Raw genomic sequence first — 13,283 nt, 5'->3', positions numbered from 1 at the left:
AGACGAAGCCACTCGGCAAGTTGTATTGACACAGTGGCTGCGGCAACGGGCTCAGACATAACAACAGATGTGGAGACGTTGCTGCACAAGGCAGTGTTTTATTCTGTTGGACATAGTGTGACTATGGGCTGGGACTTAACTGATGGCCCCTGACACCAGGAACAAAAATACTTCTGTCTAATCTCACTGACTTGTATATACCTTTCCCTACCCATGAACCTACGCGGTACAGTCTTCCTAAAGGAACCATTCACTTCTGAACTACTTGCACTTTTAATTGTATATCTTCAGGCTTTCTGTGAACAAGAAGATCATGCTACGAAGAGCCCTGGTAGTGTTGTTGGGTAAGTGTTGGACTGTTAACCACAAGGTAGGTAGTGGTTCAAACCCACCAGCGACTTCTTAGGCTAAGAAGTCTTGGGCTTCTTAGGCATCTATGGCAGTGGGTTTGGTTTGTGACACTCTGTAGGCGTCCCTTCCTGGTTCAGTACATGCCCAGAACCATTTTGTCTGAGCTACCTTTCAGATAATTAGTGAAGAAAAACGAAAAAACCTCAGATACACATAGTAGCACTATCAAGTTCACCAACATACACATAATGAAATTCTAAAAGGAGAAGCGAGAAAAATAACAGTAGAAATAGTATTTGAGTGAGTGACGGCCAAATACTTCCCACATTTGATAGAAAATGTTAATCAGCATACCTAAGAAGCTCAAGTGATTCCAAGTTCGATAAACTCACATACAAGCGGGATAAACTCATATAGACACACATCTAGATATCAAAATCAAGCATTCTTCTCCACCAAACATAATTTTCTCCAGAATAGATCATGTGGTGGGTCCTAACACAGGTCTCGGTAATTATGTAAACTGATGAGACAAGAGAAACCTTTGTGGTGCAGTGGTTAAGAGGTTCATTGTTAATTTAAAAGAAGGCAATTCAAACCAACCAATCAATCTGCAGGAGAAAGACATGGAAGTCTATTCCCATCACGATGGATGGTCTTGGAAATCCTATGGGACAGTTCTATTGCATCCTATAGAGTTACTATGAGTTAGAATATACTCAATGACAATGGTTTGGGCTCAGGGGTTTTGTTTTTTGTTTTTGATGGGACAATAATTCTTTTAAGTTTTTGAATCTATAACACCTATGTTGAATGTTTTGAGATTACTTGATAAATTTGAAGGAAATAAAGAAAACTATGTTATTTCTATCACAGGTTGCCTACGAGTAGGAAGGGTTCTTGCCTAAGGGTTCTATCCTAGGAAAGATAGATTGAAACGAACCAGGAGGAACAATGTAGAAGAAATCAAAATATATATCTTGGCTGGGGAGATGGTTACTTGGTTTACACATGTATCAAAATTCACTAAAAATGAATAATTATGGTTTATTATTCATAAAGTATACCTCAATCAAGAAACTGAAAGCTAAGTTTCCATTAAATTCTTTGTAAATGAGACCATGAGTAAAGGTAGAGAACAATAGTACTGACATTTTATAGAGATTTCACATTCATATTGCTCTACTGTATGAAGCCAAACTTAGAACCCAGATGTTTCCTTTTTTCAATATTATTATTTTTTAAATCATTTTATTGGAGCTCATACAACTCTTATCACAATCCATCAATTGTGTAAAGCACACTTATACATTTGTTGCCCTCATCATTCTCAAGATTTGCCTTCTGCTTGGGTTCCAGGAATCAGCTCCTCATTTTCCTTTTTTCCCTCCCCCTCTCTCCCCACTCCCCCCTCCCTTATGAACCCTTATTATTTTATAAGTTATTATTGTATCTTATCTTACACTGCCCGGCATCTCCCTTCACCCACTTTTCTGTTGTCCATCCCCTAGAGAGGAGGTTGTATGTAGATCCCGTGATCAGAGGTTATATGTAGATCCCCTTTCGATCCCTCCTTCCCTCTGGTATCTCCATTCTAACCGTTGGTCACCAGATGTTTCATTCAGGTGGTGATTATCAAAAATGTAGGAATTCAAACTCCAATTAGAAGCCTCACACTCAGAGGGTCCTAACAAATTAAAAGATTAGCAAACTAAAAGGTATTTTTGTGGAATGGGTCTTTCAAATGTTTAAAGATAATTCGCAAGTTTATTTTCAAATTATGTTTTTATGATAGACCCATTTTTGCCACAATTGTAGTCAATGAGACAATTCTCTGTCTAATCATGATGGATACAAGGGTATCTAATTGGCACATACTTCACATCAGTTCCTCATGTAATGCTGTGCAGAAAAGTGATTTAGTTAGAAGGTCTGGTGTTAAGTCAGGTTGACTAGAGAAACAAATCCAGAGACACTTATACATGTAAAAAAGAGCTCCGTGATTTTGTTCTGAGTCTTAGATGCCTGATAACTGATCCCCTCGACGCCCCATAATCACACAGGCTGGTGCTCTTCTTCCATGTGGGCGTTGTCGCTTTTGAGCTAGATGGCCATTTGTTTATCTTCAAGCCTTTAAGACCCCAGGTGCCATATCTTTTGATAGCTGCACGCCATCAGCTTTTTTCACCGCATTTACTTACGCACCCATTTTGTCTTCAGCAATTGTGTTGGGAAGGTAAGCATCACAGAATGCCAGATTATTAGAACAAAATGTTCTTGCATTGAGGATGTACTTGAGTACAGGCCCAATGTCCATCTACTACCTTAATACTAAACCTATAAATATATGTACCTAGACCAATTTCCTTATTTTTATATATAAATGTATTTACATATGTTCATGCCTGTATTTAGACCTCTATAAATGCCCTTTGCCTCCTAGTTCTTTCATCAATTTCTTTTTACTTTCTTCTTGGTCCACTATCATGTTCAACTTCATCCAGGCTTCAGTTATTCTTCTGGGTTGCATTGCCCTTGATCAAGCCCTACCAGGAATCCTATGCCCTCCTGGCCATCGATTTTAGATCACTTGTTGTTCCCTTGCCCTTGGATTTGTTAACACCACTTTCTTTCCCCTGCTTCACCCTCTCCTGTGTCCCCCAAGAGCCATCAGCCCCATTGTTTTCTCCTCCAGATTGTTTAAACCACCTAGCTTATCTAAATAGAAATGCAGAGATAGAAATAAACACAAAAACAAGGCAGAGCAAAACAAAACAATAAAATAAAACCCCCCAAAAAAAACAAACAACAGCAAAAAATACTAACGACAAAAAAAAGAAGAAGAAAAGCCTGTAAACCAGCAGTTCTCCACCTCTAAGTCGTGACCCCTTTGGGGGTCGAACCACCCTTTCATAGGGGTTGCCCAAGTCATAACAGTAGCAAAATTACAGTTATGAAGTAGCAACGAAAATAATTTTATGATGGGGGGGGGGGTTACCACAACATGAAACTGTATTAAAGAGTTGCAGCATTAGGAAGGTTGAGAACTACTGTCTAGTTCAAGGTCTGTTGGTTGACTTTTAGGAGGGTTTTCCAGTCCAGTCTGATGGGGTGCCATACCCTGACCCCAAAGTCTATTTTTGGTATTCCCTGGGGACTTCATTGCTTGCTCCTCTTGCTGCTTTGTTGCACTCCCTTAGCATTTCACCCCAGTGTGGTATATGAATGGATTAGGGGCTTGTACTTAATTCTTACCCCAATAAGAACAATGCATTCTTATGTGGCCCTGTTCAATGCTCACTCCATGAAGAAATCACTGAAGATATAGCAATATTAAAGGGTGGTGAAGAAACTTGATGGTGCCAGCTATCAGAAAGAATAGCATCTGGGATCTTAAAGTCTTTTTCTCAAACAAGCAGCCAAATAACCAAGATTTCAATTAAGTCCACATGGAAGAAGAATGTGTGATCCGAGGATTTTAAATAATATAACCCAAATCTAAAGGAGGGAATGGTATCAGAGCTTAAATTTACTGGGTCCACACGTGGATCAAACTTCCAGTAAATCCTTTCTGATTCTAGTTGAGGGTTGTGAATACCCCTGTTATCAGACATAAAGCGTTATAAAGTTGATTATTGCAGACATAAGTTAAAATTGAATACCTTATCATTTGATATCCCTTTTATCACATTTTAAAACTGTTTCAGTTTTTAAAATAGATGAAAGAGAAATACACATGGCTTAAGGCTCTAGTGAGTCCCCTGTGATGTGAGGGGGATGCAAACGAACGACCCTGTGATCATGCAGAATTCGTTGGAAAGTGAGACTATTGTAGATACAATTTGGTTAAAATTTAGCACCCCAACATTCCATCTCCCTTAGGATCCATTTAAATTTGTTCTAGTTTTTAATATTTTCTGCTTTTTTTAATTGAGGCTTTTATTGGTTTTACTTGTTGCTGTTGTTAGTTTTTGTCATTTAAAAAATGTCTTCCTGGATATAAAATTAAGGGTAAGTAAATCTATAGAGACAGTAACTGGATTCATGATTCCTGGGGGCTCTGCAGGGAAGGTTGGAGGCAGGATGGACAGCTAAGTACAAGAATGACGAAAATGTTCTTACACTGACTGTGGAGATGGTTATACAGCTCTTCTTAATGTGATTGGACTATTACATTCAATATGATGAATGAATTACACGCAAATAAAACTGTTAGGGGGAACAGTAGTAATCATATCAGAAACCCACCTGGGCTGTTCTACCCTGACTTCTTGGGTCACTGAGTCAGCATTGACTTAATGGAAATGAGTTTTTCGTTTTCTCAAACCTGGTGTACAGGCAGGGAGGTAAAGAGAAAGACAGTTTGTACACTTGCTAAACTCAGTGACGGCCCTTTTGATTCTGAACTAAACCGTCTTTGCTATATTTTCAATTGACATGGAACTGTCCGTCAATATTCGTCTACAAGTCCTCGTGCCCCAAGACAATGAATCGTAAGGAGAGCAAGGACAAGTTCGGCCTTGCTTTTGTGAAATGGGCAAAGAGTGAAGAGAACTGTGTGAAGGAGAACGGACTGGGCACAAATGTGAATTCAAAGAGATCCAAAGAATGGTGCTTAGGCACGTTGGTTTAAAGTGGTCTTTATTTTTCTAGCCATGGAGAGGGATTGCTATGGTTTCATCAGTGTGAAGGTGTGTGCGTTGTTTGAGAGGGTGGGTTGTTAATATAGTAAACAGGTATTTGGGAAGGATAGCTGTTTTTAAAAAAACAAAACATTTCCTTGAGTTTTCCAGCACAGTGGTCATCGGTACTCTCCAAACTTCTGCAGCAGCGAATGTCCAAACCACATCCATTAATATTTAATTATATGCTAACGCATATGACATTTTAATTATAGGATGTGTTCATCTTCTGAACATCTTAATGGCTAACTTTTATCTCGGACTGACATTATGCCAGGCACTGCTTTCGATGCCTTAGATGTGTTGACTTATGTAATCCTCATGCAAAAGTTAGAGACTTATTTCCCCACTTGACACTGGAGAAAACGGAGGCTTAAGAGCATTTAAACTCCCAAGCTCAACTAGACACTAAGTGTTGGGATTGATCAAATGAGGCCTGTTAAGTCATGTTCCTAAACACCAAATTATACCATCTCTAGCATGTGGAAGGGCAAGGGGTTGGAATCAAAGATTTGAAGACATACAACTTTCTAATTTAGGAAATACCAGTTACTTAATCTCTCCCAGTTTTCTCATCTGCAGAATCTGTCTGATAATGTGATGTTCATTCGTGTTGCTATGAAGATTATAGTGTCATAGAAATACACTCTGTATATTGAAAATTTTCATGAAAAGATTCAGTTGTCAGACACCGTGGAGGTAAGAGGGGTATTATTGTGTGTGCCCTTAAGTAGATGCCAATTCATACTGGCGCTGAAGGATAGAGCAGCACTACCCAGATGGCTGAATGCCCCAGGCTTCCTCTTTGCCGAAGCCACCCACCAACTTTCTCTCCAAGAGCAACTCATTAATTCAGAATGTCTGCATTTCAGGTAGCAATGAAGCGCTCAAACACTGTGCACATGGTCTCTGAACAGGGTGCCGGGGCCAATGAAAAGTGTGCAGGGGAGCAAACGACTACCTCGAACTTTACAAGGGGCTAATTTTGTTGTTGTTAGATGTCACTGAATTGGTTCCAACTCAAAGCTACCTCGTGTAAAGCAGAAAGAAACCCATTCTTAGTCCTTTTTCATCCTCACAGCCATTACGTCAATTGTAAGCAATGAGTCACTTTTTCTCCTTGATTGTTTCCTCATTCGCACCGCCACCTCCTTTACCAAGTACACTATCCTTTCTGCAGACAACATTTACAGACTACCCAGTGCAGACTCTCCGCCCTCGACTCTAAGATATAATCTGGCTGTACTTCTTCCAAGTCATATTTGTTGGTTTTTCTGGAAGTCCACAGTACTTTCAACACCAGAGTTCAAATGCATTCATTCTTCTGTGGTTTTCCTTAATTATCGACCAACTTTCCCATGCATCTGAGGGAACTGGAAACACCTTCGGGTGTGCCAGGCACCGCTCAGGCCTTCAAATGATGCTTGCTCTTCAACATTTTAAAGACGTCTTGTGCCGCAGATTTGTCCAAGGCCCTAAATTCTTTGATTCATTGACTGATGCTTCCGTGAGCATTGATTGTGGATCCAAGCAAAATAGACTCTGACAATTTCAATCTTTTCTCCATGATAATGATGGTGTTGTGAGGATTCTTATTTTCTTTACATTGCCTTGTAATTCATCCCGAAGGCTGCAGCCTTGGTTTTCATCACTACGTGTCTCAAGTTCTCCATTCGCTCAGTAAGCACGGCTGTGTCGTGTGCACGCAGCGCAGATCATTTAGAGCCTTCCCCCGATGCTGATGCCGCGTCCTTCTTCACATCGTTCTCAGCATGCAGACTGAATAGATGTAGTGAAAGAGTGCAACAGAAAGCACGACTTTCCTGGTTTCAAACTATACAACATTCCTTTGTTCTGTCCCTAGGACTGCCTCAGTGTCTCTGTACAGATTCTACTATGCACAATGGATGTTGTGAAATTTCCATTCTTCCCAATGGCATCTGTAGTTTTGTTTTGTTTTCACACACTCAAGTACCTTTGCTTAGTCAATAAAATACAAGCAAACAGTTTTCTGGTATTCTCAGCTTTGAGATAAGATCCATCGGAGGGTAGCAGTGATAGCCTTTTTCCACATACTGTTCTGAATCTGACTTAAATGTCTGGCAGTTCTATTTCAAAGCGGGCTGCAACCACTTTGGGATTACATTCAGCCAAGCATTACTTGTAGGTGATATCAGTGGTATTTCTCAATGATGTCTGCATGATGCTGGGTCACCTTTCTTGGAGTGGGTGCAGCTCTGCATTTTTGCAGTCAGGTAGCATCTGTCATGTCTTGACGTGGGTGGCTGAGGCCTTGCAGTGCTTCATTGGCCTGCTGAACACTTCAATTCCTGGAGCCTTGCTTTCCCCTAATGCCTTCATTGCTGCTTGAACTTCTTCCTCATTGGTTCTCGATCACATGATAGCTCTTCACATGTTGGAATGTCTATCTGTTCTTTTGGGCATAGTGACTCTGTTATTCCTTCCACCTTCTTTCGATGCTTCCAGTATCATTCACTGTTTACTCAGAGAATCATTCAACCTTGCAACGCAAGGTTTATGCTGATTGTGTTAGACGGGGTTCTCTAGAGAGACAAACCAGATTTCTAGTGATTATATATGAATATATTTATAAAGATAGATACATAATATAAGAAATGAACCGTTAAATTATATACAGATAGATAATACAAGAAATTAACAGGTAAATTATAAAGCAGTGAGACACTAGCAGTCCTTTAAGGCTTGAGAGACGCCAGTTGCCAGTCCCCTTCTATAGAGAGAGCTGGGCTATATATATCCAGGCAGCAAACAGCAAGGCCGGTCCCCAACTGTCATCAACTGTCGGTCCCCAGCTCCAGAGATGAACATTCCAATCATGTGGGCTTAAAGGGACCTCAACTTACAGCGACACAGTCCACAGGCTAGGCATCCCACAGGTAGTGTACCCCTTTAAACTGAGGCACAGAACAACCAAGGTGAGGCTCACTGAGCCATTTATCCCTCTGCCCTTCAGTTAATCCTACTTGTGTTTATTGGCCAGGCTGGCACAAGAAACTATGGCACTGATTTACTGTTCTCTAGTGTCCAATACCCATACGATGGCTACTCAGAAACTCACAGACAAAACTCATGACTAAAGAGTTTATGAAGGAAGTTAACAAGTTGTAATGTCAGTTAGAAGTACTTACAGTAGTTGCTTACCAGGCCATGTTACAAAGTTTCAGATCTGCTAATAGTGCTTAAAGGAGCACACAACTCTGTTTTAAACTGTAAGCTTTAACCCAAACGTTCAGCTCATCTCAGGCTCCAAACTCCCAGCTTCTTGAATTAGGTGCCCAGAGGCATTCCACCCTACTGTGGCAGTAAGCCCCAGCTCAAAGGCACTCAGCTCCACTTCCTGGGGTCAGCAAATCCAAAGTCTCCAAATACGGAAGTGTCCTGAGGCACCTCACTGTGGAAGCCAGCCTCCTGCACAAACACACACACCTGAACTTGCTCCTGGGGTCGGGAAGCCCAGCACCCTGCTCCTTGCTCTAGGCCCTGGTTCTGCTGCTGCTCTTCTGGCCTAGCCATCATCTGGATCCAGCAGGTTCACTGCACATGGATCTCAGATCCAGAGGACACACTCCATTCCTGGCTCCTGCTGGAATGAGATTCCTCTTCCAGCATCTCAGAGGGCTCGTTTTATGTACACCAGGATAGCACTCCAGGGATTCCTGTTAGCAATTACTCATAGGTGAATCCTATCAGTATCTCCCCTCTCTTTCTTACCAGGCCTGTGCAGAGAATGGTCGTTTGGAGGGAGTCAGAGATTAGGGCGAGAAGAGACACATTAAAGAATTCACCGCCCCTGCCAGGTTGGAATGGGTCCTTTCCTCCTTTCAGCTTGAGGGGTGCAGAATGGGGTCTTCCTGTTTGGCTTTCTAGCAGCGGGTTGTGCACGGTTCGTGATAATACTCGACTTGGTCTTCCGGAGCTGCCCTCCGAAATGTTCTGTTCAGGTTTTTGACTTAATCATTTCTTCCACGTACTTTTAGCTGCTCTTTGAGGAAGAGCAAGTTCGAGTCCCTCCCGACTTCCATTTTGATCTTGTATGAAAGCTACGGATGTCTTGACCCCTGGTCTTGTTTTTGGCTGGAGATATTAGGTTTCTCTTTCACGTCTTCCCACAGATGGAGTCAATTTGATTCCTGCGCATTCTATGAGGTGAAATCTACAGATAAGATCGCCGCTGATTTGGTTAAAAAGAATATTAACGAAGGAATCGTTGGTCATGTGATCAGTGTCTATTTTCCAACTACTGTTCCTTCCTCTTTGTTTCTGTTCGAACGGGAATAAAAGGAAGGCGGACCCCGAGCAGGCGTTTTAATGAACCGGTTTTATTAGCGTGAGCACCTGCCCGGGTGTTCAAAAGGGAACGAGAGTGAAGCGGGCAGGGTGCTTGGGACTGGAAGACAGTGAAGAGAGACTAGCGGAAAGTGAGCAAGGGAGAGCTAGAGAGAGGAGGAGACAGAGGGACGGAGGCGCAGCCTCAGGAGATGAAAAGTCAGAGCTCGGACAAGGGAATCCCGTGTTAATAAACTTAGGACAGAAATGAATGATCAAGTCGGAAAGGAGCCCGCACTCCCTGCCACCCCCATCGGCTGTGGCACCCGCAGAACTGTGAAGTGTCTGTGTTTGGGGTGGGGGGTTCTGAGACATCTGTCACCTTAAACTAGGTGGGCAGGTAGAGGGGGCTCGAGCTGCTGGCTGTGGCTGCTAACTAGTGCTACTGCTGGCCCCTTTAGTGTTCCACTTTCCCATTCCAATTACCAATAACACTTTTATCTTCATCCGTGGCTCCAGTGCCTGGCACATGAGTTCCACAGTATTTCTATTAACCGGACTTACTTGTAGACCTATACATAGTATCTGATTACAGACAGCATTGTATTTCAAGATAGATCTTGAAATATTCATTTGAATGATGAATATATCAATCCTTTTTAATTTATCTTTCCCAGTATACTAAGTCATAGGATTATCTGAGTCAAAATGGCTAATTCCGGTTTATCGGTTCATTTCAACTCAAAAAAAACCTAGAATATTGATCTGTATGCATCCCGTGTCATTTTCAGGGGCTGCCAGTTTCCATAGATTTGTTTTGTACATTTCATTCTCGCATTCTGAGTGGATGTTCGCAGCATTTTCTCATAATTTTGAGCCATGTCCCACTAGCAAAGGACAGTCCAGATGCTTTAGTCCATTCACATCTTAAAGTCTTTTGTACTTTGAAGTGGAAATTATTCCTAAATCATAATATCACTCCCTTTCAACCTAAAAACCTTAATCTGTCACTGTCTGACAATGTTTTGTTGCTATTCATAAGGATTTTGTGGCTAATCCTTCAGAGGTGGGTAGCCTAATCCTTATTTCTAGTCTCTTCTTAATCCAGAAACCCCCCCTTATTCTGGTTCATCATGGGTGACCTGACTGATACATGAAATAGGGGGATAAAGCTCCAGTATCCCAATACACCAACTACCATGGTACGACAGCTGGCAGGTGAGTGATGGTCACAAGTGTGTGAAAGGACCAAAGTCATCAGCATTAACCTCCTAAGGCTGATTCCTGTTAGGCAGAGATCAGACAGGCCTGTATCTCTCACCTTTTTCACCTGTCCTAACACTAACCAATCCTCCCAATCTACTCTCTACTTCTGTGCTAAGTTCAATCATTTGTTGCAATGATCATACAGAACTCAAAAAGAATACTCATGATTATCGGAACACTCATGATTATTAGGGAAGCAACAGGCTACAATTCAGGTTCAGGAATGTGCCAATTACATAATCTACTGTCAACCTGAGGTAGAGGTGGAGTCTAGCCTATAAATCAGGTCATAGCACAATGACCTCATTTGGAGGCACAAGGGAGATAAATAACTGGCTGGATGCCAGATACACTCTCTCCCTGCAAGACATTCCTGTGGAGAGCTATGTTGATGGAGCCAGAGTCTTGGAGCTGGGGGAACTATATGAAGAGATCACATGAAGACCCATGCCAGCCCTAAGATGCTTCCACCACCACTGGATCCACAAGACTTTCCATCCACTGGCCTGTTTTCTCCCTGCATTCTGCATCGTTCCTGACTGGTATCGAACATGTGGGATAATATCAGACTTTTGGACTTGATCTGGACTGGGCTGGCATGTTTTCTTAATATACAATTACTCTTTATATAAAGCTCTTTCTTGTACACATATGAATGTTTCTAGATTTGTTTCTCCAGTCAACCCAGACTAACACAAGGAACATTCAGGATATATTTCTTTCATCTGGACAGCCTCTTCTCAAATGTGGCAGCAAGCACCATTATCCCTGGACATCTGTCCTCGAGGGTGCACCATTTCTGCAAATGATATAATGCTACCAATTAAGTGTCAGAGGTAGCCCTACTCCACTAGATAATCTCCCTCCTCCCAGAAAGCACTCAACATTTTCACTCTGACCCACTAATTCTACTTCCTCTGCTGCCACCGCTTCTCCGGCATCATTTGTCACCAACTCTTGCAATCCTCACTGTACCTGCACTCTGGGCCATGCCCTGAGAAGGTTTGATACAAGGATCTCCAGACCAAGCATGTGCTCCACTCATAGCTATTTTTTTTCCTGATGGTATTGAGACTCCCCCTTCCTATCTATGAGATGGCTAATGGTAAGTCTAGCAGAATGACAAACTTTACCAATCTCCCATATTAGGGAAATAAACCATATATTTTATTTGAATGCTTCAACTCCCACGAGGGTGTCATATCCCTTAATTACATAATTAGCAAACTGTCCCATTGCCTTGGTGGGTCATACACACTTTACATGTGAGTGGTTCCACCCAGTCATTGGGTGATTGTTCCAAGAACTGTAGCTAAAAGCATTATGCTCAATAATTCAATGTACTACAGGGACAAAAAAGAACAGGATGGGAGAAAGGAGGCGGCCACGCCTGGGTTTGCTTCTGACTCAAGCAGCTGCTATCTTGAGAAAACTCATTCACTGCCGTTGAGTCAAGGCAGATGCATGGTTACCCTATAGGACAGGGCAGAACTGCCCGTGTGGGTAGAAAGCCCTGGGTTTTTCCTATTGTGTGGCTAATAGTTTCAAACTGCTGGCTGGGCAAATTACTTAAACTTCAGGAGTCTTAGTTTAGACATTTATAACCCGCAAAATAGGATTGATTAAATAAATAAATAACACGCGCAACAAATACCATATACTCAACAAATATGATTTATCTTCTTACTCCCTGTCATGTGAACATAATAATATAATGCCTCATTTCTTCAACTTTATTTTTCTTCATGAAATTTGTCAGCCTCTAACATATTGTAGATTGATTTGCTTCTTTATCTTCTGACTCTCCCAACCAGAATTCAAATTCCATGAGGGTCAGGATTTTGTATATTTACCTCCATATCTAGAGTAGTGCCTGGGGGGTGGGAGGGAGCAAACAGAAATTAATATTTTATCATTATTTATGCTTATTATTGCTACAGTGAAGGTCAGGGCTCTTTCACTGTCATTACTCAGCATAAGAAGAGACAAATAGTCGTTGACATCTTTAAAGAGTGTAGCATGCTCTCTAATCCAGTTTTCTCCGTCATTTGTGCCCTGGATATTCAGTATGCAAAACAAAACACAAATAGTTGTCATGGAACGTATGCCAACTCCAAGTGGCCTCCCGCCACTTGTCTGTCAGCTCATCTGTGCTGACTTACATGTTGCTGTGAGGCAGTAAAGTAAACATCAACAGGTTTCCAAGGAGCTTCCAGAACATGAACAGTCAGTAAAGAAGGAGCACACAGTCTACCTCTGAGTGATTAGCCACTGCAAACCTCACGAAAACTGCAGAACACTCTCAGACACCGTGTCGAAAGATGAGCCCGTCAGGTTGGAAGGCACTCAGAGTCAGCTCTGCTCCTCAAAGTAGAGTCCGCCATAATGATGCTGATGGGATAGAACTTCACGACCTTCGTTTGCTGATGGGACATGACTCAAAATGAGAAGAAAATGTGCAAACGTATATTTATACCCTGAAAGAGTAATGTACAAAGCACGACTCTAAAATATTGATAACCACCAAAAGGGAAAAGGTTTGCATCAAGATCAAGATGCTAGGCACCTGTTAGCTGAAATAGCCATTTGACTAGCACAATCATACCCTTTACTCTTGAGAAAGACAAATCGAAGAGGAAGCACATCATAGTCTTCATCTAAAAGAACATTTCAAGA

This window comes from Tenrec ecaudatus, chromosome 13, assembly GCF_050624435.1.
Source record: "Tenrec ecaudatus isolate mTenEca1 chromosome 13, mTenEca1.hap1, whole genome shotgun sequence".
NCBI classification, from domain to species: Eukaryota; Metazoa; Chordata; class Mammalia; order Afrosoricida; family Tenrecidae; genus Tenrec; species Tenrec ecaudatus.
This window is presented reverse-complemented; position numbering follows the sequence as displayed.